Below are 23,230 nucleotides of genomic sequence, written 5' to 3'. Positions count from 1 at the left end.
TGTTCTTTTTGTTCGCAATCACCGCATCTGCACAGTGGCGAAAAGCAAGAGCAATAACTACCATCGCTACCTCACGCATACCAAAGTTAGCTTTCTCTCATAGCTTTAGTTCCTAACAGGCAAAGCACGCTTTACAGGCGCATGTAACTACGTTGTTCATTTTCAATGAACTGGGTTGTACGATATCACTTATAAACGGCTCGCAAGGAAGCAGAAGTTACAGCCGGCAAGATAAAATCAAACGCCTAATGTCAAAGCACCTCGCGCGAAGGATTGTTATTTACAGGCTTGCGCCTGTCGATTTCACAAGCGTGATATAGAGCTGTGCACGGGCCGCAAATTTCAGCCCGCGCCTGGCCCGAGCCCTAAACTACTGACGGAGGCCCGGCCCGGCCCGACACTGAAGAAACCTAAGCCCGCCCGGGCCCGGCCCGAGTTAAGGCCCGGCCCGGGCCCGGCCCGACATGCAAAACTGATATTGAAGTGATGATGAAACAGAAAGAGATAATTTAAGGAAAATCAGTTTATTTCAATGTTTTTAAAATGCTTGGCTCTCATGGTCTAGATGAAAATTAGTATATGCAAATACGGCGCACGTAGAGAGTTATCACTCCAAGTTATTATGTAAAAACAACAAATCGTTCATTGATGACGGCTTGAGACAAGTGCGGCGCTCCTGCATAATGAACCCGGCAGCGCTGAAATTTCTCTCGCTGCTTGAGCTGGTAGCCGGAATGGCTAACACTTTCTTGGCAAGAAGAGAAAGCTTTGAGTATACGTCGCTGCCTTGCTTCTCCAAAACTGTGATAGCTCAAACTCTGAGCAAGGGGTCGACTCTGTGGCCAAGTACTCGCTCAGCTCGTCTCTTTCGGCACTCCGATTGCTGGAGCCACGCAGGAGCAATCGCGATCGCGAAGCCCGGCCGGCCCGTCCGAGACAAATATACCGTGGCCCGAGCCCGGGCCCGGGTGAATAGACTTCCGCAAGGCCCGAGCCCGGCCCGCGGGCCGGGCCGGGTACGGGCTTTCGGGCCGGCCCGAGCCCGTGCACAGCTCTAGCGTGATAACCCTCATACAGGGTGACGTCCGGCGCCTTTTAAAGCGCAAGCATCATTAAGAGTACCGCTCCTTATTTGCTGGCACACCTGTGGCTTCCGCTTCGGTGGGAGCAAATTATAAAAAAAAATGCACAAAGCGCGATATTTCGCGACGTTCATACATAAATCGTACGAGGGGTGCGCTTGCGGGTGAAGAAAGCGCTATCAGACTGCGGCTGCTTGGGTGGAATATACAGTGCTTCCAACCCAATTTAGACTTCATCCTCTTGGATGATCAACGCCGCAGGAGCTCTAAAATCGTAATTCCATCCTATCAGTAGTGGAAGAACAATATACTCTGTGCTCGTGCGCAGAGAATACTTTTGAAAACGGCTGTGTAAAGGTATGTCACGAAGTGGTGCTGTGTACGATTCTGCAACTTCTGTTGAGAGAAAACGTACGGTGGAGTAACTGGCGATGTAGCTCAGTAAGTAGAGGGCAACCTTCATTGTTTGTACCAAAATTTATGAGGCAGCGTTACGCTTTCAGTACACATAATAAATATATACATACAAACAGTGCCAGCTCAAAACCCGCCACACTGTTAGCAAAGCATTGACGAGGGCGTCTGTGATCATCACAAAGCTAGCTTGCTCAGAAGTCAGTTTAAAGCATTCCAGGCTGCCTCACTGTAATAAATGACCCTGTATGCACTTACCTGATTTGCTTTCAATGCGTAATATTCCACATCACACGCGGCCGAAGCGAAGTTACGAAATTATATCGTAGCGGGTGACAAATCATTGCGCTGCATGCGTTCTATGTAGCTTAGTTAACAGCTTTTGAAACGCAGCCTATGTTAGGAAGCATCCTTTATTGCTAAATACTCATTCATTCTTTCGTTGGTTGCCAAATGCAACTGTTGATGTATTTGCAACAGGTTTCTATCCCGCGCGCATTCGTTCACTCGCCACCAAAATTATGAAATTTCGGGGTAAGCTATATTTAAACGTGTAAGTCTTACTTATCACATTGTAGGTGACAGTGGGCGCTGGATCTCAAAATTGTGACTCAGCAAAATGTGAGACAGGGCAAAAGTAAACCAAAACAAAAATCAAACATGCAAGTTTTCATGGAAGGCTGCCAGAACCAAACTTCTACGAAGCGAGTTACGAAATATATGAAGCGTCCTTCTTTTCAGAAGTGCAGTGAGAAAGTCGTGAGTCCTGGCGTCTATTTCTTACTACGTACACGAAGCGCATGTGTGAGCGTGGTGTCAGTTGAAAATGTGGCTCCGGCGGAAACGTTTGGTTGCTAGCCGCGAATAACGTTGAAGCCATAGGGCATATTTGATAGGTTCTGCACACGAATCAAATTTCTGTTCTACATTCCGAGTGTTTTTGTGCTTGCTTGAGAAAACGCAATGCGCAGTTTAGGAATACTGTTTAAAAACTGTTGTCTTCTTTTGTGGAGAACAAGGTCATGGGTATGACACCCAGCCACGAAGAATACATTAGAAAAAGCTACAAATGCAAATAAGTTCTGGCTCCAGGATTTAGGAACACTTCAGAGAAAGCCAGTTGGTCGATACTAATCCGGAGACTCTTACTAAGGAAACTCACTTAGGACTGGGGCCGCGTTTTGTAAGTTTTTTCTTTCTGTCGCCCTTTTATCGCCAACAGCGGCAAACAGAGCAAAGTCGCTCGCCAGCTCCGTTATAAAAACGGGCCTGACCAATAGCAAAGAAGCAATAGAAATGGGAAGAAAACGAAAGCATACAAAATAAAGCCCCGTGCTATTCTGCTTTGGTACGTATAAAGTTATTACATTCTTTTTTTTTTTTTGTATAATGCGCTCAGAAGAAAGAAGGTGAGCTCCTCTTGAAGCGAAAAAAAGAGACTTTTGGGAGTTTTTAGTACCTGGAGGAAGTATTTGAAACAATCAAGTGCCGGGCTGGGTGAAAAATAAGTCACCCGTGAAACATACGCCACTTTCATGCGCTCACTGACTTCAGCGAGTACAGAGTTCGCCTGTAGGGCTAAGTGATGGTACTAGTGACAGATTTACCATCGAATAATGGAGAGTATTGTTGGCCTTATATTTTACTGGCAACAAATATATTAAGTATGTCTTCTGATATAAGCATAGAATGGGCGGGGGGGGGGGGGGGGGGGGGTGCATAGTTACAATAACAATTACAGAATTGCAACTACATTACGCTCCTCACTGAGAATGTGTTGTATCCGTGGCTAGCAACCAGACGTGCGCCTCGTTCCGAGTCGCAGGCAAAGCTCGCTAGCAAAAAAAAAAAAAAAAAATTGGCAGAGTCAACTTACACTTGGACGAAGCACGTTTCGCTCAGTACTACGAGCTAACTGCGCTACCGAGAGAGCTGCTGTCCTCGTATGCGTGATCTGCTATGCGGGTCCACATACCCGCACGTATTCTGGCTATGTGGGGAGGTGCCTAGAGGGTGGGAGGAGGTGGGCGGAGCCAGGTTCTGCTGTGACCACGCGCATCGCCCTGGGGACAGAGGTGGCATGGTTAGACAGGGTGGCACAGGTTAATTGACACACAGGCTCAGGTTCGATAGGACCATATGTTTGGGAACCTTCATTTTTTAGAAATATCCGGTGTTCAAAAATCATCCGTCTTTCATATAATGCCGAATAGTTGCAAAGGCGTCCAGAATGAAGGCCAAGTTAAGATTGTATCAAACGTGGTTGATCACTCAGTGGCTCGACGAATAGTGCACGACAGTGTCTAATGGCTGAAGCCTTCCAAACACTGAGTGACCGAACGACGCTCAAAACGTAGCTTGCAAGGGTTTAGGACGAGGTCGATTTCTGAACACCGGAGTGACACTGTAAAAAAAAAGAAAGAGAGAGAGATATGAAATATTCCTAAGAGTGGCTTGTAGTGTTTCGAATCTCCTAGTCAGTTTAGTAGTCGATTTTGTACAGTTTTTATTGCTACATTAAATTTATTGAATTCAGTGCCTATGACGAAATCCTAGGACAGTCTTTCTGTCTACGACGAGCTTCTTGAACTAAGCTTATGTGCACCTCCTGGCGCGCTACTTTGGTATTTATATATCTTGTGTAATCTCTCAGAGACAGGCAGTAGCTGAAGCATTCGCATTCTATAGCAAAGAAAGAAAGTCTTCCAAGCTGTTTTTTTTTTGCATGCTCACGACTTTTGAAGTCATCAGCAGATTTCATGCCGAGATTCTGATCGATATATCTTGAGGATGTTCCCCTGAAAAACTACTCCAGGTTTTTGTTTGTTTTTTCTTCAAGATGCTATCCTTAGAGCCAAAGAAAGAACTGGAAGTTGCTAGCGCAAACTGCAAGAAAAAAAAACTCTGTCTCTTGACTTTCTTCTGTCTTAAAAGTACTGCGTAAGCATGAAGGTTACTCTACAAAGATTTTTTGCAGTGTTGTATTTGGTGCATGGATTTGAACACAGCATGTCGGGGAGAGCATGAATTCACTGCTTTGCAGGAACAGGTCACACAGATACAGGGAGAAGCTTTGGGTAGGGCAGGATATAGTGTGTACGAATTGTGGACAGGAAGCCACCGTCACATTGTCTTCGCTAAGAGATGCCAAGGCCTACTGTGTCAGCTGGTCACGTCGTTACGTATGATGACCATAAGAGGAACCTCCTTTGTGTGCCGTGAAAATCTAGTTTTAACGATGTTCAACTTGGTTCCCACAAACGTCTTTGTTCCCATCAGACGCTGTCAATTTAATGTACCATTAAAACAGACCGCCAATGAATGGTCGTACGATTAAGAAGCGTCCAGACACTTCTGCACTTTGTACAAACACGATTGTACAATCTCTTGTACAATATTTGTACAATTTCGCTTACTCTGGTGTCCTCCTATTTCACGACCAAAATTTTCACAAAATAACTACAAACATATTGCGAGGACTAAGGTAAAATTGTTCACACCTATATGCCACTCGGGCGGCTTTGTCAAGTTTAATGAGTAATTACGGATAAAACTGCGTGTAGTTCATTGTTGTTATTCAGCTAAAAAATAAAAGCTGAAGAAGAAACTATAAAATCATCCGAGTAGTAACAGCGTAATGTGCAACGAAACTTTAGCTATCAGAATTAACCGTACCTAGTACATTTGAGCTAATCGTTGCACCGGATGATAAGAAAGCGTGTAATGTGAGCACACGATAGGAAAACGAGTGATCTTCGCTCAACGACAAATCGCTTGTATACTCACTCCGACGTAGAGCACCCATAAGATGAGCAGCAGCACAATCAATATCAGGTAGTTGATGAATAAGCTCTGCCCCTCCCGCGAGTCGAACGACGCCATCGTTGCCAGCCCAAGATGGCGAACGTTCCAAGCTTTCGCTACGGGTTTTCTATCCTTTGCGGTCGCAGGAGGAGCGAAGGCAGCCGCAGCGGAGTCGAAGAGTGGTAGGCTTCAAGCCCGCAGCCTGTACCTCGCCTCGGCACGTCTCACACACTCGCCCCGGGCGCGACTCGCGGAGGAGCTTGTTTTCAGGCCGTTCGTTCGCGATCTGGGGATACGATTGGCCCATGGCCCACTTCAAACAAGCTTTTTTTCGCTCTCGCCCACCCCACGCGGCGCTTGCGGGTTCATCTCTCGCTTATGATTGGTCTGTGACCGGAAAGGGGTTCGCACCCTCGCCTCGACTGCGGCTCAACTTTTTTTCCTTCCATTTTCCCCCTCTCGTAAGCCGCACTGTGGCTCCTCAGCCGTCACCCGCCCTCCCCTCCGTTTCCTCTCTTCCTTCCATATTTATTTTCCTGTTCTTCCCCACTTATCGCTATTTTTTTTCGGCTGCCTATCTCTAGGGGTGCTTTGGCCAGCCCCCGCATGGAGAGGAAGTACGCGTTTTTTCACATTCGCATCCGAGCGGGTCAGCCTTAATATATTCGGGACTATTCCACGGGTTCGCTCAGAAGGAGTGCATGCCAAAATCCCTTGCAACTAACTTGCTGGCGTAATGCGTCGTTTTTTTTTTGTTTTGTTTTTCACTCTTTTTGCGTATTGCATGTTGCAGAAGAAAAAAAAACCCTAAATCGTAACGACGGTATCCTTCCGCCTACGTACTCAAGACTGGTGATTGCTGAGACGCACTTAAGGTCCGTGCTTTGGGCTTTTCGTTCATTGAACAAAGCTTCCGCACGGAAGCCGAAACGTCTTCAACTTATTAGCAATCACTTTGGTCGGCGTTCTTTTTTCGTTTTCCACGTGCATTTACTATCTTATTAGGAGAGATGTTGTCAAACTTTAGATTTCATTGCATGTCAGTGGTATGAAGATGTTCTTTTTGTTGCTGCTGTTTCTCATGTTAAATGCCTATCGAGCTCACTAACAGAGCAGGGGCGTGGTAACTTTTAATTTCATTTTGATCTGCTTGTTTGTTTTTATTATGTAAGGTCGTAAAAATTCTGAAACAGCACCTTTGAGAGAAAAGGTGGCGGGTATATTACTGAACACTTTCTCTTGTCTTTTTTTGTTGAAATTGTTTTCTCTTTTGCTCGTCGCAGTCCCTGTACTTCATTTTATTCCTGTCGTGTTTTCTGCAGCGCAATAACTGAAAAATGATAACGCCCAAACGTAAAGCGTCAGCCTTGCGTTTTGGAACGCAAGAGTGCCGCATGTATATTTGTTTTATTTGTGTGTGCAAATGCTTATCTAAGCCGATCTAACAGTAGGACTTAGTTTCTTTCAGTTTCCTGTGTTTCGTGTTTTTCGTTGTAAGATTATTTTTGCGTTCGCTTCTATTTGATACTGCAAGCATCTCTCGTGACCGAAAAAAAAAATTATTCTCTTTGCAAGATCTCCTTATTTACTTATAGTTTAAGCCCTTTCAGCTGCTCTACTGCATATATTAACCTCACCCTGTGTAACGCAGGTAGCTAAACGTCATTCGTGTGATTTATGAGGAACCAAACTCAAAGATAAAACTTTGTAAGCTTGGCTTTGGAACGAGGTGTTTCTCGTGGCTTTTCAGTTCCTCTGAACAAGGATCATTTTATAACTACTTAATTATTTACACCCTTGTGACTTCTGTCACCCTCATTGAAGTGGGCCGAATAATCGGCAACAGCTACGTACCACCGTTCGCAATCTTGGCACGAGTTCCCAGTCGAGTGGCTAGGACTGATATTAGCGCCGTCGAGCGTTGTCTGTTTGCTAAAGGACCATGCTTCGCCGTGTGTTGGCGGTGGCTGACCATAGCGGTGCCTTGCAGCTACGGTCTTGGACCCAGCGACAAACGTTATACGTGGCGCTAATGTCAGTCCTACACAGGAGCTCGGGCATTTGGACTAAGCTTGCGGGCGGCAATACTTGGCAACGTTTCAGAAGGATTCGTGCAAACGTCCTTCACAATAGGTATTCTCTTTTCGCCTTCTCAAAACGTTATTCACTGCGCTATGAGTTGAGAAGTGGACATGTTTGCCGCGTAATTCTTAACATGATATGGCCAAACAGGCGACGACACACAGCTATACTACTTACGTAGTTACCGGTGACAAACCTGGCTCTTACTGCATAGCTTGGCTATCCCTTCTTGTGTTTGATTATTTAGCACATTATTTGCTCGCTATGCTGTTATTGAACCTGAAGTATATTAATATCATCATCAAGAACATCAGCTCAACTTCCACAGCAGCACAAATGCATCTTTCTATCACATCCAATTAACCCTGTCCTGTTCAGCAAACGTCTGAACCTCATCTGCCCTCCCAATTTTCTGCCGCCCTCTGCTACGCTTGCCTTCACTCGGAATCCTCTCCGTTGTCATAAGGGGCCACTGGTTATATTCTCACGGCATTAAATTGCCTGCCCCACCCATTCATTCCCTTATTTCAGCTAGGAAGCCATTAACTCGCATTTGTTCCCTGACCTACTCTGCTCTCTTCCTGTCCCATGAAGTTACACCTATTAGTTTCCTATCCACAGTTTGGTGCACTGTTCGCAATTTAGTTTCAAGCCTTTTCGTTAGCCTTCACGTTTCTGTCCCAATAGGCGAGTACTGGCAGGATACAGCTATTGTGTACTTCAACAACTGAATTTCGTTTGCATTCAGCCCAAAAATGCATATTCGCAAACTTCAACGTCATATGTACGGGCAAGGTGAACTCCTGTCTTTGCATCTGTTTCTTCATTCTTCCCTTTGAAAGCCGTGGGCACAGTTTTGTTTCTCTTCATTTTCTCTTCACGCCAAGACTCAAAGATGTGCCAGAAAATGAACGAGAACTGAAATGCATGACAAATGCCTCCCTTTTCCTGTACGATACTATTTATTAGAGCTCAATAAAACATTCGCAGTGGACTAATTAGTGCCGTACAAGCCTGTTTAACCCCAGGTCAGCAGCAAGAGATAATATGCTGCAAGGCAGGCAACTTCTGGTTTATATACTGGGAACATTCTTCCTTTGCTGCACAGCGCAAACGGTTTCAGGTTTTACTGCACAAACAACTTTATTCAAAAACAAGAACAACAAAAAAAAGCTTCAAAGAAAACTTCAGGTGGTTATGAAAGACTGCCGCTGTGCGGGTCAAACCCTAAACCGTCATACATTCGGACCAGACATACAAGAGGCCTTGCCTACCCATTTCATTTTTTTTTTGTTTTTCGCTATATTTCGCCACTTTGGCTGTTTCTTGTTTCATAGTTTCGCTTTTATTTTTCTCTTAGCGTATGAATATTTGCGCGCGGCCCTGCGTCTTTAAAGAGCTCCCTCCGTTCCTGTCATCCTCCCGCGCATCCCAGGCTCTCCTGTTCTTGTCGGGGTCGTGAGGGCAATATTTAGAACGCCAGACGGTACTTGAGCGTGGGCTGCAAGCAAGTGCTTGAATGCTTTGCGCAATTTACTTTGTTTTAAACCTCCATAGTTCATGTTTTCTTTTTATTATTTCTCTGTTTCCTTCTTCGTATGTTCCCCGCATGATGCTGGTCGGCACCTGCATAACATCACTTTTAAGACCTTGCCTCGGAGACTCACTCAGACGCGGTCTGCGCAGGATGTTATTATCTAAGGAGAAACAAAACAGTACGGGCTTTGAAGCTTGTTTGTACTTCGTAATAAAAGTTGTACCGTGCGCAGCGCGAGTGGTTTTGTTAAACTGCGCACAGTGACGTTCCAGTTGCGACAGGCGTACCTTACACAAAAAGCCCGTACAGACGCGATCGTCATCATCATCATGATCATCCAGATGACGTTCACTGTAGGACAATGGCCCCTCCCACTAATCTTAAATTAGCTCCGTTCCGCCACAGGTGTGGCCATCCCCGTAAATTTCCTTATCTGATATTCTGATATTCTCCTGATATTATCTGCCACCCTAGTTGCGTGTTGATTTTCAGCGAAAGCTATTAATTTCACGTTTCCCGGTTCTCCGGCGTCGGTGTCGGCGTCAGCCTCGTAGCACGGCGTCACGCTGATTTGTCAGTACGCAATGTAGTCACACATCACATGACGGCACTGCAGCGCACCATGTCAAAGCGCCTTGCTGAGGGGTTCGAGCGTAATGACGTCATAAGGGACAGCAGAGTGACGTCACAAGCACTCTACCCGACAAGATGATGAATAATGAATGAAGGATATTGCACTGACCACTGCAAAACAGCTGTCGCAGAATCTCGCTTTACACAGTTGCAATAACTGTCCTGTCAGTTTTCTTTTCACTGAATCGTCTCTCCCTGACACCCAGCGATACAGCAGTGGTGCACGAAAAGCTTCCTTCTATCTTAACCTCTCTACACTGAGTCTTCCTATCACATGACAGGGTATGGTTAGCTGCTCTCGAGATTACACGTCACATTAAAACACATTTGCTCGTATTGATTTCCGGTAAAACATCAGAAACTGAAATCAGTCCTCTGATTGATGTTGCTCCATTTCATTCTGTTGATGTCGCCCTAACACTAACCTTTCCATAGCTGTCTGTAATTCTGGACTTTGATCTTAGCCTCAAAGTTTTAACCCCTTACGTGAGGCTGGCAGGATTCAAAGGTGTAATATTCGCATTTGAAGGCAGCTAGATGGCGCCAAACGGCTGATGACATGGCATGCTGGGTTGTTCATTCGGCTTTTGTCATGTCAAACGAGTCTTTTCTGCAAAGAAAACATGCTACTTGCCCTGAATGAAGCGCTTACCAGCCTTTAATATGTTTCCAATACATAGTCACAGGAATTCATTATCGTTTTGGGTTCCTACTTGGTGAAGAAAAAAAAAACGTAGGCAACGGTGCACCAAAAATTGAAAAAAAATTCTGCGACATCACTTTTCTAAAATCCTGTGATTATTACTTAAAATTTGTGAGCAGTAAATGAAATTTTGGATCACGGTAAAATATCCCAGGTGGTGAAAATTGATCCGCAGCCGTTCAATACCGCGTGCTCCCCATCCGCTTTCTTGGGCGTAAAAATTCACACTTATTCAAAAATCTGTCCATATTCCTTCTATTGCCATTCCTTCTATTGCCTTATTTTATGCATATTGCCTTATTATGGTCCTTCTATTGCCATGTTCCTTCGCGTCGAATTTACATTCCGCGAAAAACGACCAAGAAAATGGAGGCTTTTGCTTCGTCAAGATAAATATTGAGCCGTTATTTCCTTAATATTTTAAAAGGTTATTTCCTTGACCGTGAGGTCCGTCAAGTATCCGAGCCGAAACAGTGTGGTTTCGAGTGTATAGGACAACTCAAGGAGGTTTAACTAAATTTCAATAACCGATTTTTTTATTCAACAAGACACGTAGCGGGGATGATTCTTTCAGCATTATTTTTAATCACTGAAATACAGCGCTGGTAAAGGCAAACTGCGCGTTCTGCGGTGTTCTTTCGAAGCGCTGCATGTGTTTTACTAGCCTGCTCCATCAACCTCTTGCAAAGATGCCCTCGAACTTAGCCACTCTTCTATGTCAGGCCTGGAGGACCTACATCAGCGCGGATTAGAACAGCACGCTGAGACAGGACTAAGTGCGTGTTCAGCGTGGATATGCCGACGTACGCACGAAGAAAACAAACAAGACTGACGCTGAACAGCAAGCTGAGCTAGAACACCTCGCGCTGTTGAGCCAACGCGACGGGCATACACTGGCATCAGCTCGGCTCAGTGACTCATTTTGGGAGCGCTGTGCATTTGACAGAGGCCCTTCCCACAGCGCTTGTTATTTATAAATGTGACAGCCGTGACAAGTTGCCGGTCTTACGTTGCGGCGTGTGTTTTCCGAGCAGCGAAGAGTGACAGAGGCGGTAGAGTGTGCCGTGTGAAGTGGTCTTCAGCGAAAAAGAAAAAAAAAAAGCAACTAATACGCTTAGTCCTGTCCGCGGCCGAAAAAAATTGCAGTAGAGATTTTAAGCATAGCACGCGCATATCGCTACCACCAGGCGTTAACAGCGAATGCGCCGACGGGCCTGATGAGCCAGGTAAAGGCCAGGTGCGGGCACATCTCTGCGCATGCTCTGTTGGCTGCTGTTGCAGCGACCGCTAGTTACCAATGCGCGTGTACAAACTGGCTCGATGAGCCAGGGGCCGTATACTATAAGCTGTATATTTTCCATTGTCCATTTCATCCCCTGTCATTGGTCACTCAGATGCACCGGCGGCTTTCAAGCTTCCGTAGGAAGGGACCTGGCCATTGGGAGGTTCGTGACCAGACATCAGCACTAGCGATACGCAGCGAAGCTATCTCTCTAAGCATATTTTCTAGGGCATTTCTGTTAGCTTTGATGTTTCTTGTATATTTTCTGTCGTTTAGGATATATATGCCTCATACATAAACGTCCATGTGTGTGTGTGTGCGCGTGCGTGCGTGCGTGCGTGCGTGTGTGTGTGTGTGTGTGTGTGTGTGTGTGTGTGTGTGTGTGTGTGTGTGTGTGTGTGTGTGTGTGTGTGTGTGTGTGTGTGTGTGTGTGTGTGTGTGTGTGTGTGTGTGTGTGTGTGTGTGTGTGTGTGTGTTTAAGCAAGTTGTGTCGCTGGACGAGTTGGTTGAGGTACATCTTAAGAAAAAACAGCGCTTGTAGACAAAGGACCAGAACGAGGAGGACACACAGCGCAGTTGTGTGTCTTCCTCGTTCTGGTCCTTTGTCTACAAGCGCTGTTTTTTTTTTCTCAAGCGGTATCTAAAGTTTACTTTAATTGCAATAAACCACGTTTGCATGTTTGTTGTCTTCAGAAGCAGCATTGCCGTAAGTGCTGGAGATTAGCCACTGTCGGAGGAACTTCCGCTGTGGCAGTCGCGCATAAAAAGTGAGCTTTGATTGACTTTAGTCTAGAGATTGCCTGACGCTGCTGAATTCTGCCTCAGTTTTGGCGGCGGTTCTTCTTAGTAATCATAGTTTTTGCGGGCGCCTCGTGGAAAGACGGAGCGTCTCAAGGGCACGTGTCGCCAGCTCTGCGTGACGCTTTCAAGGTGCCCTCGAATATGCTCCGTGCCGAAAACACCTGTATCGAATATAGATTCGCAGCCTCTGTGGGGGTGGCGCCATCTAGTTGGCTCTGCGGGAAAGAATGACTGGGTGTCGCTTGCCGAGCGTAAACAAAGCGAGCGCTGCAGAGAGGCGCGGCTTTTTTATTCGCAACGTTGAAGACGGCATAGAGAAAGAGACAACAAAGTTGTTACTTGTTTATAGCGCTATAGCGCGGCCACCGTTATTCATGGCTTACTTGCCATTTAAACATTGTTTTTATATGTATACATGCGAAGCTACAACGAAAGCACTCGTGCTTGGATAAGCGTCGATCCCTTCCCATTGAGTAATTTTTTTCAAGAGCCCACCCAAGTGTGTGAAGCGACTAACAACACATCAAGCTCCCGTGAAACAAAGCCTCAGAAAGTAAGCCGGCATGATCTCCTAAACTTTTGTCTTTTCAATGGTACATTAACAGCGCAATAGAAAGACAACTGAATAACACGAACCAGCGAAGCAACGTCTTCTCAACTTTTTAATTCTTTCAGTCTTTTCAACTTTTGAACTCTGGCATGATCTCCGGGAAGATTTTTTCTAAACGTTGTGCCCCAAGGCCGTTTCACACAAATGAGCTCATTCGCCATTCGTTACATGACTGTGGCATCAGCCTTCTATTGAATAGCAAAGAAAAGGACAAAGCCCACCGAGGAATTGGAGCCTGCATTAAGCCTGAGGACATCATCATCATCATCATCATTTGTGTCAGTGTTTTCGCAGCGCCTCTATGGCACCTTTTTTCACTGCCGTGGAGATTTGTAGCACTCTGTTTGGCACGGAACGTTTAATTGGTCTTCAGAGTGAAAGACGCAACGAGAAAGATAAGGGAGGATTTTTGACCATGTGTGAAGTAGCCGCCATATTAAATTTAGTATTTAACCTACCAGTCATGAATTTTATGTCACCCCACTTAAAGCCCCTGGAATTTTTTTTTTTTTTTAGCGGGCTTTAACTCCACTTAACTCCACTTGCATCTGCGCGCCATCTGACGGAACTAAAACGACGTTTTTTTTTTCTTTTGTCGCTATTGATAAAGTTTTGCGCGGTGTTTCTTGGTGAACCCGTGCGTCCGCAAAGGGTTGCTCTCTTCTCTTCTGGTTCATTTTGAGGCATCACTATAACTTACTATATATAGCGAAATAATTTTAAAGTCATGTAATTGCAAACGCTGACTTCCTTTATTCTTGTATTTTTCATCACTGAAATCCGTTTAAATGCACCGCGAAACGACGTATGAATTTCCGCTTTTTTTTAAATTTCAGTGTCGTAAATTTGTCCGCATGCAGTTGGCGAGGAACTTTTCCTCGTGTAGGCAAATAAGAAAGTCGCGTAGTTTAGCTCCAACATGCTGCGGTAAACCCTGGTCTGTATTTTTCTACATGGCAGCTTTGCTCTTTTTTTTTTTTTGTCTACATTTGACTGCTTCAACTGAACTCACATGGCCACCCATTAAAGGTGCACTGAAGAGGAATCTGAACTCGCATTTTTACCGCTGGAACTCGATCTACACGTTCCAAGGGTTCTTAGAAACTTCGAGTTACTGCCCTCTGCGGCCGATTTCCCTAATTTAAATCCGATTAAAGATCCCGGCTCCCCCTCCCCCCTCCTTTTTTTTTTTTAATTCCCCGCAAACGGTGGGAGGAGTCGACCAACCTTTCACCCAGTCCGTGGCGTCTTGCCGCTCTGCCATCGGCGGAGTGATACGTAGTGATCGGCGAAAGAAAAGAGTCCACGCATGTTTTTATTTCCGTGGGCCTAATTTGCAGCTATGTACTCTCTGACTAGATTTTTATTCACGGCAACCTAAAAGAACAAAATAAAAGCGAAAGCAAAGCCGCCACGCGGCTGCCTGAAAGGCACTCCATGCGTTGGCTGACTCCTCCCACCGTCTGCGGGGAATTAAAAAAAAGGCGGGAGCCGGACGTTAACCCGATTTAAATAAGGGAGATCGGCCGCACAGGGCAATAATTCGAAGTTTTTAATAATGCTTGGAACGTACAGATCGAGTTCCCGCGGCAAAAAAACGGGTTCAGATTCCTCTTCAGTGCACCTTTAAATCGCTAATATGATTAAATTTATTAGCAACTGTGGTGAAAAAAGGGTCCTTTGAGAAAATTATATCTCCAACTACAGCCCAAACGAAAAGAAAAGCATCTGAGCTTTCACATGTAACGTGGAAAAAGAAAATTGCTTTCCTCCTAGCTTTCAGGGGCTCAGTCCTCAAATTACGAATTAAAGTAAATTCGGCCGTCCAGTTGTACTCATATGTGCTTTCTATTAACGGAAGCCACTCAGAACACCACGTTGTTCGCATACCTACGGTGTGCAGCATCGCTGCTGAACGCTGCAGCAAACAAGCGCTTGCGTGTACATTTTGCCTAAGTCGCGGGCCGCATTTTGCCCGCGCTGTCCTCGGCCGCAAATAGACGCGTGCCAGGCGCTGCCTTGGAAGCGCCGAAAACAACAGGCACTCGTCTGTATGCACCTCGTCGACCGGTTTTCCAAACTCACTTTCCCATCAGCAGCATGCCGTTTTTTCTTTACTTTTACTAACGTTTGTCGTAACGTAAAACTTGCCTAGAAAAGAACTAACTAGAACAGACCTGCGACAGCGTTTGACAAGCGCTATGCAATGTTTCAACCTTTGGCGAGTGACTCTGGTACAGTCTGACAGCTTAGCACAGTCAACACACTACTGTAAGTCTAACCTTAAGGCTGGATTTACAGTACTGGATTTAGTGGACAGTGCTGGGCAGTACTGGATTTATAGACAAGGGTCCGTAATTCTATTCTGTGGTGGCAATGCGATAGGATTATCAGTAGCTGATGCCCTTACCGGAGGTGAATCTCTCCAGCCAATGAGAATGCTCCCGTCTGGTGACGCCCCTTTCCTCGAGCCAATTTCATGACCGAAGATGCATTTTGGTCCCATGGAGATTGTAATGCTGTCGTATTAGAACGTGTTCTCTATTAAAAAAAAATTAATACATGTTGCTCTCACGAAGACGGCAAGCTGTCTTTTCCGCTATCTCCCGCTGGAATGCTGTGCCGTCCGGCGATGGAGCTTCATGAAACAGCTTCCACAGTGTGTACAGTATTTGTCTAAAGTATGTAGACCACTACACCTGTGGCCGGAGCAAGAACTCCTGCTACCGGCACCGGTGGCGCTGCTATCGACTGCGTGAGCTCGGGATAGCGACTAGACGATAACTATCGGGTAACTCTCCTGCTCGGGTAATGGCTGCGGTAGGCTGCTTTCTGACAAATACTGCTAATGCGCTGGTATTATTTACTGCATCTACTTACGCTTGTGTCGCACTATAACACTTGAGTGATGCTGCTCTAATCTTCGCTGCATGAGTGTTTTGCGGGAGGTCTTGTTTAGCGAAGAACTTGTATAGCCTATAAAGCTAGTGATTCTTCTCGGCCGAATAGTCACAGGTTTCGCTGTTGGAAATCTTAGACGCTATCACTTTTAGTCCGATCAGATCTTCTAGCTCGAGCTGTCGATTATTCGCCGAGTATGGTACCCCGATACATCTCCCCGACACTCCGTACGACATTTCGTACGACCCCTCGTACGATGTTCCGCACAGTGCTCTTCGAGCGCCTTGCAGGTGCGAATTTCGTAATAATCCGTGACCGCCCAAGATAAACGCCAAAACATTGAACAAAAAGCGTCGCGAGGACCCTCCCCCGGCTCTGTGATTTTTAAATTCATAACCTATGAAACGTATCATGGTTAATTACAGCGACTGATAAGCTAAAAAGCAATGGCACTGATATTGTGAAATGCGGAGGCATCCGTATTCAGCCTAATTTATTCCGCTGCCTGCGCTCCTGAAAGAGATGAAAGCGCATCTTAGCCTTCAGTTTTAGTTTTTCTTGAAGGCGATAAAATGAATGTCTTCCTTGCGAGATGCAAAAAATCATCATACCTAACACGAATGGAGCAATACACTTGCCGACGAAATGAACGCGGCACAACAAGAACACTTACAAGAAAGGGACACCACATGCGCATGTGGTGTCCCCTCTCTTGTTAGTGTTCTTGTTGCGCCGCCGTTCATTTCATCATCCACTAACTCGCCCCTCAGGCCGTTATTCTGAAACACTTGCCGACCTATACTTCTCGGCACTTAGTAATTATGACATATATTTATGTCTTCCTACGGCTACTTCTTTCGTGTTTTGCATCTATTTTTTTTTTTTCGTTTGATAAGATGAATGCTTACAGTTTAGCCTGACTTGATCCTCTGCCCAAGAAACATGCCTTCAATGTGACTTCTCTAAGCACAGCTGGTTCGTTTGTGCACAGAGTTCGAACCGCATGTAAACAGAGGCAGAAGAAGAAATGCGTTATTTTTTTCTTTACATCACGCTGTCTGTTATCCATCTTTGACGCTTACCGTATTTACTCGCATAATGCTCGCACTCGCGTAATGCTCGCACCCCCCACATTGGCTATCAAAAATTGGGAAAAATTTTTTCCCCGCATAATCATCGCACCCCCAAAATTACTGCCGCGAGCCGTCTGCTTCTCGTAGCGGTCGCCATCTATTGACCGCGGCTACAACTACCGTATTCACTCGATTTTAAGCACCCCCTTTTTTTCACGATCGCGATGCCCAAAGTGAGCAGAGTGACGGGAGGTTGCGCGCGGCAAATAAAGTGCTTTAGCAGCTTGAGCTTACGTTCACCTTGTACTTTCATAACGAAGGTAAGTTCCGCTTGAAAGTAATGTTTTCGTTATATTTACAATAGCGGACCTGACAATCCCGATCTCGCACCCATTCATCTTTTCATTTAACACTCCGAAACATTTGCTTGAAAATTTCCCCGCATAATTATCGCACCCCCAAACTTCGCGTTGATTTTCAGGAAAAAAAAGTGCGAGGATTACGCGAGTAAATACGGTACATGTGTGGCCAATCCCCCTCGTGGGTATTATTCTCCGAGGGCACAACGACAACAACAACAACGAAACCGACAGGCGTGAACTTTTCAGCGCCTGCGCATGTTTGTTTCGTATGTGTTTCTTCTTTCGTGTACGTACATGTACTACCGTCGATAGTTTTCATTTTCGTCAGCGCTAAAAAAAAAAAAAAAAAAGTTGTATCTTCACAGTATTACACAAGCCACATTTCTCCATGCATTTCCCGAAGCAAAGACAACAAACGGTCATGTGCTAGAGATGCATAAAGCATATAGTAACATATCACTCACTGCAGAATCTAACATCTCTGCCGGTGAATAAACCTAACCAAAAATTTCTGACGACGCATTGTTACATCATCTGATGATGGAATGAATCATTTCTGCTGTTGAATTAATGCATGTCTCTAAGTGTCTGTGGGTAGCTTTATGGCTTGTTGATCTATATAAATGAGCCTAATTTGTTCGTGTCCAATCATGCATTAATATTATTTTTCTCAATAAATGTACTGGCTTTTTTTTCATCTCAGCAATTTTAGGCACCAGAAAGCCCGAATGCCGGAAGCTCAGGACTTAAATCCCACATTTTCATTTCCTAGGCATTATAAGGTTAAACAATGTGCAGGGTTGTATTGTGCTGTGTGTCAGCTTCTCCAAAATCTTCCCGACGCCGCATCCAAGTATCGCATCACATTCAGATTTTGTCTGTTGTGCGGACTGACTGCACGGGAATTCCAAATCGTTGTCGCAGGGCTTGAAGCGAAAACGGCGAGTGGTGTCCAAAGATACTCGTTAGAGCGAATGCTGCGTGCAAGACAACCTTCGCTACAACGAAGAATCGAAAGCTTTCTTGGAACGTCACCATTTTCAACAAACCGTGCATTCCTTTAATTTTATTTTTGCTGCAGTGAGGTTTCTGTGTACTATTATTTATTAATAGCAGTATGAGGAATTTAACGTCCCGAAGCGACGCGTCCGCTATGAGGGTCGCCGTAGTGGAGGGTTCCATATTGATTTAGATCATCTGGAACTCTTTAATGGGCGCTGGCATTTTGCATTTCTCGACGATCGAAATGCATCCACCGCGACCGGGATTCGAACCCGAGACCTTATGATCATCACCCGAACGCCAAAGCCACTGAAGCACCGCGGTGGGTGTAGTGGAATTTATTATTTTTGGTAATAATTTCGACTGCGAAAGTCAATGTTGACAACGTCACAAACGATAGGACCCGCGTTTTTTAAACGCTCGATAAATTCACCGGCGCTAACATTACGGTACTGCAAACTTAGAAAAGTGACATCGCAGTCTGATCTGCTCGCACGCGTCACGCGGTGGAGAGTTATTGGAGATTTCGTTCGCATCCACGACGACGACATCGCCACAAGACTTGTTCGCCGAGAGGCGATTAGAGGGAAAAACGACATCTTATAAACTCAGCATCACCAAGTCCGGTGTAAGAATCCAAGATGACTCTGAAGTTCTGAACAAAATCTTCCGGTTGTATGCGGCGAAGTAAGTATATTCGAACTCATAGTTCAACCTGCAGGGCAAACCAGCGAGTGAATTCGTGAGCGAACTCGTGGGTGAACTCGTGGGCGAACTCTTGGGCGAGCTAATATAGCAGAATGGGTATTCGCTACTGAGTTTTATGTCATCCTTGAAGCAAAGCTTGTTATTACGTCAACAGACTCGCAGTCTGACAAACTCATGAAAGAAGCGGCAGATGCCTCTCAAAGGAGACCCTGCAAGCGATGGCGTTCAGCGATTTTGATGACACCGTGGTTAACCCGTTTAAACCGTGGTTAATCGACTTTCATCTGCCACCCCTTGTGATTTCGTACTACCAGGTCAAATGTGATTAACCACGGCGTCATGAGAATCGGTCGATGCTATTGGCTGGAATACGTCCTTCGAGGAGCATTTGCCGCTTCGCTTTTGAGTTGCATCCGACCACAGCTACCGTTCAAAAATTCGAAGACGTCCCAGGCCAAAGAGTAATCCATTGGAACGGTACCCAGTTCTCCCTCTCAGCCGCATCATTCATCGCAGAAAAGGAGTTCATTGTTTCGGGTCTTTTTGTATTTCGCTTCATTGATTTCGCTGCGTATGTAAAAACCGATGTATCGCTCTCGGCGGGCTACCACTCAGGCAGCATGACTGGCAGTCTCGCCGCCTGCCGGAGCCTGCACGCGACCTTGGGCGCCAGCCAGCCTGAACTAATACTGCGCAAAACAGCAGTCTACAGCCATTTCTTGTTCTTGTAACTACTGGCGAAACAAGGCACAGTAAGTACCTACTTAGTTGCCTGCGTGTCCACATACAAAATAACTATGATATTTCGCGTGTTGATCTGTGCTTGAACGAGAAAAAAGAAGAAATCGGATGAAAATTGTGTCGCCTAAGTTTTCGACAAGGGGTGTCGTCATTCGACATCACAGTAGTGCCGTGGCGAATACTGCAGTCTGTATATTGATACTGTTTGTGTGTTACCGAAAGAAAGGTTTGGACCTATAGTATAATGTCACGTCACTATTTAAGTTACGTAGCAAAATCCATTTTGATTCCATACCCATGGTTCACCTCTTTTGCGAGAAAATAAATAATAAATGTATAACAAACGCCCATTTAGTTGCAAGACTATTGCCGGTTATTCTCAACACTACCTTCTTTGCACGGAGTGTTCTAGTTTTACCGAAGTAGAAGAATCCAAGATCAATACTGCTGAAGAATATTGATTAGTCCGATTCTCATTGAAGCTTTTTCTTTTTGGGGGGCATTCGCAGGCGCTTCATTTGAGAAAAAAAAGGCAAGAACAAAACAAAACTCCACTGACCGGCAAAGCCCGCCGAGAACTGTAAGTTTTAACGGGCGAATTATCGACACAGATGCCTGACATTCTACGTTAAATAAGCGAACAAACAATACCTCGAGGATTACCCTCCTCGAAGAAAGAAAAAAAAAGTACGGGTCGCCTGCTTGCTGAGTCTCTGGAATTCGCAGGTACGCCCTTGGTTAAGAATCGTATTTTTTTTTTCTTCTGTAGCTTCCAGTCCGTAGCCGTTCGTCCGCTTGAGGTTATTCAGAAGGAAGTAATCAATTGAAAACAAGAAGAGAATTCTCAGTACAATGAAGAACAGGGGAAAAAAAATCGTCGCAAAACTCACTCCCGTGTAGAGCACCCATAAGATGAGCAGGAGTATGATGAGGATGGCGTAGTTTATCACAAGGCTGCTCGCTTCGCGGTCCATGGCTCAAGGGTTCCTCTGCGCACCCGCTCGTTCGGCGCCTGCGCCCGTACTCCTGCAGTGGTGGCGAGCTAGGGCTTTGTTTGTCCGTCCCCTGTCGCGCCCCTCGAGCTACTTCTGTGTTGTCGCGTAAGACCACTTTGCTGTTGTGTTGTCGCCGTCCTGCTGTCGTACCTCGGGCACACTCTTTCCCCCTCTCCCCTCTTCGTCGTCACCGGTAGATTAAGCCGGGGATGTTTTTGGCACCGAACTACAGCCGCAAGCACCATTTACCACCACCACCAGCAGCAGCCGTAACATCCTCTCTACTTTCTCGCACACATGCACACACACACGCATGCTGTTACTTTCTACAGCGTCTTCCTACTTTGCTCCTTTTAACTTTATCCCATTTGCTTCTATTTTCATCTGCTGGCTTGCATCCTTCACTCCTCTTGCTCTCACGGGCATTTCTCTTTCCTTCTCTGCTTCTCTCGTTCTTTTTTCGTTTCTTTCCTCCCTTTTTCTTTCATCGGAAGGCTGCGAGCTCGCTCTATCGCGGCTTATTCTGGATACATTCTGCGTGACCTTAATTTGTCGCGCTCTGCGCCGGTAGCCCAGTGCGTGCAGAGTCCTCCCCCTTCTCCTCATTGCTTTCGCCTCTTCGTTCTTTCCGTCAACATCTCGGTAGGCTCCCTCCTCGCCACTCTAACGCTCTCCCCCTCTCTTCATTCATTCTCCCTTTCTCTCTCTCTTTCTCATTCTCTCACTACTGACGTAGTGTTTAGAAAGCCGCACGTGTCGTTCCCAAAGAACACACCTTTGGATTAACCCGGGTTCGTACTGCAGACGCCGGTTGGCTACCCAGTGTGAGGCACTGCGGTACGCATCTATTGAGTCTGAAGTTCCATTAACCACAACTTTTCACCTCCTCAAATCCTTGGCTGCATTTTTGTTTGTTTGCCCTCCATTCAGTGTTCAGTACTTCTTTCATCGTTCTCCTCTTTTCTCTCATGCTTGGCTTCCATGTGCTTTGTCGCAATCCGAAGCGTACTTCTCTAATCGCCTCTTTCGATCTGAACGGGTCATCGGGCCTGTCTTTCTTTCTTTCTTTCTTTTCGGATGCTCCTCCTCGTTATCACACCTTCTCTTTCCTTCTTTTTCCTTCTCTCATCACTTCTCACTCTCCTTGTTTACCTTTGCAGCCCTCCATGCATCTTGTATCTTGTTTTTCCATCTCCTACACACCCCCGAACCCTCCGACTTTCCACTGCCTCGCCTTGCCCCTCCTGTTGCCCTTCCTCGCTCAACTCCCCGTTCTGTTGTTTCTGCTTTCTCCCTCCTCTTCTTCTTTCCCCTCCTCCTTTCCTCCCTTCTACTGTTGCGTTCCTCGCGAACGAAGCTTTTGTTTCGCCACCCTTTCCATTTAAGCCTTTCCCTCACCCTCCATCTTTCTCCTCCCCCGTAGGAGCCATTACTCGAGCTCCTGCACACTGGAGAGCTACTTCTGACCCTCGCGCGAACTCTCTCTCCCCCCCCCCCCCCCCCCCCCCATCCTCCTCCTACAACTTTCTATTTTCATTGTACCGTCCCCCTTTTGGTGCTGTTCAGGTTGCTCGGGGTTGCCAGCGCCAGAAATTCCTTATCTGATCACGGTATCTTACTCTAGTCTTTTTTTCTTGCATTTTCTTGTCGTATGTTCCCATTTCCCTTTGTTGATTTGATTCTTCTTTCGTGTTTAACGGCCTCATCCTTTCTTCAGCCGTCGAATGTAGAGCTTACAGTTATTTCACGCTTGTATACGCTCGAGTTCTGCTTTCGTGAATTTGTGCGCAATACGACGACGACACATAGAAATGCCGCCTGAGTGGAAATAGAAAGCACACGGCTCTCTAGGTTGGCTTCGATTTAACTGAAGTCGTTTCAGGCTGATAAGAGAGAAGTTTACTGAAAGCAGAAGCTGATATGTTAGCTTGATGCAGCCACCCGTGACTAGTTGTTCGCGCTGATACGAATAAAATAAGGATGGCATGGTTGGCACTTCAACGTATCCGATTCTATCGCCAGAAAGGATTACCTATGTACACTCGCCGTCAAAAGTAAATGGAAGGCGACTTTATCAAAAAAATTTAATTTCCTTAAATCTAAAGCACAATGTTCCATGTTTGTTGGTGCAGAGTGCAATTAGCAGTCACAATTAGGCTGCACATATGTATTCAAGGCTGCACGAATTCAGGAGGTTATGATTAAATTTTTTCGTTAATATTGCCTTCCATTTACTTCTGACGGCACCTGTACAGTACTGCAATGTTAATCGTGAAGAAAGGACGATCGAGTCTGGGATAAAACAAAATAAAGCGAAATTTTTGCATCCTCCATTCAGCTGAAAAAAAAAATTCGCCATCAGTAACTGCCTTCCTTCGTGAATAAGCCTCTCCATTTCACTCTCTCAGTCTATAAACGTAATGTCTTCAACTGTGCAGTGGTTAAGAGTATTGTCATAGTCGTCACCAAAAGAACCAGAGTGGACAGCTGTTCCTTAACT

At 45.7% G+C, this 23,230-nt stretch overlaps 1 long non-coding RNA gene across 1 annotated transcript in view; it reads right to left on the bottom strand.

The window, feature by feature from the left end:
- LOC149365526 (uncharacterized) overlaps positions 1-20,898 on the bottom strand; it is a 40,016-nt gene extending 19,118 nt beyond the window's left edge. The window contains exon 1 of the long non-coding RNA XR_016282923.1: positions 20,626-20,898. This is a non-coding gene — a long non-coding RNA (uncharacterized LOC149365526). The remainder of the gene's footprint in view (positions 1-20,625) is intronic.
- Between the last annotated feature and the right edge of the window lie 2,332 nt (positions 20,899-23,230).

Source organism: Amblyomma mixtum, chromosome 1 (assembly GCF_055824585.1).
Source record: "Amblyomma mixtum isolate Tamu chromosome 1, ASM5582458v1, whole genome shotgun sequence".
NCBI lineage: Eukaryota > Metazoa > Arthropoda > Arachnida > Ixodida > Ixodidae > Amblyomma > Amblyomma mixtum.
Note: the sequence above shows the minus strand (reverse complement) of the source record. Positions and strands in the feature narration are given on the sequence as shown.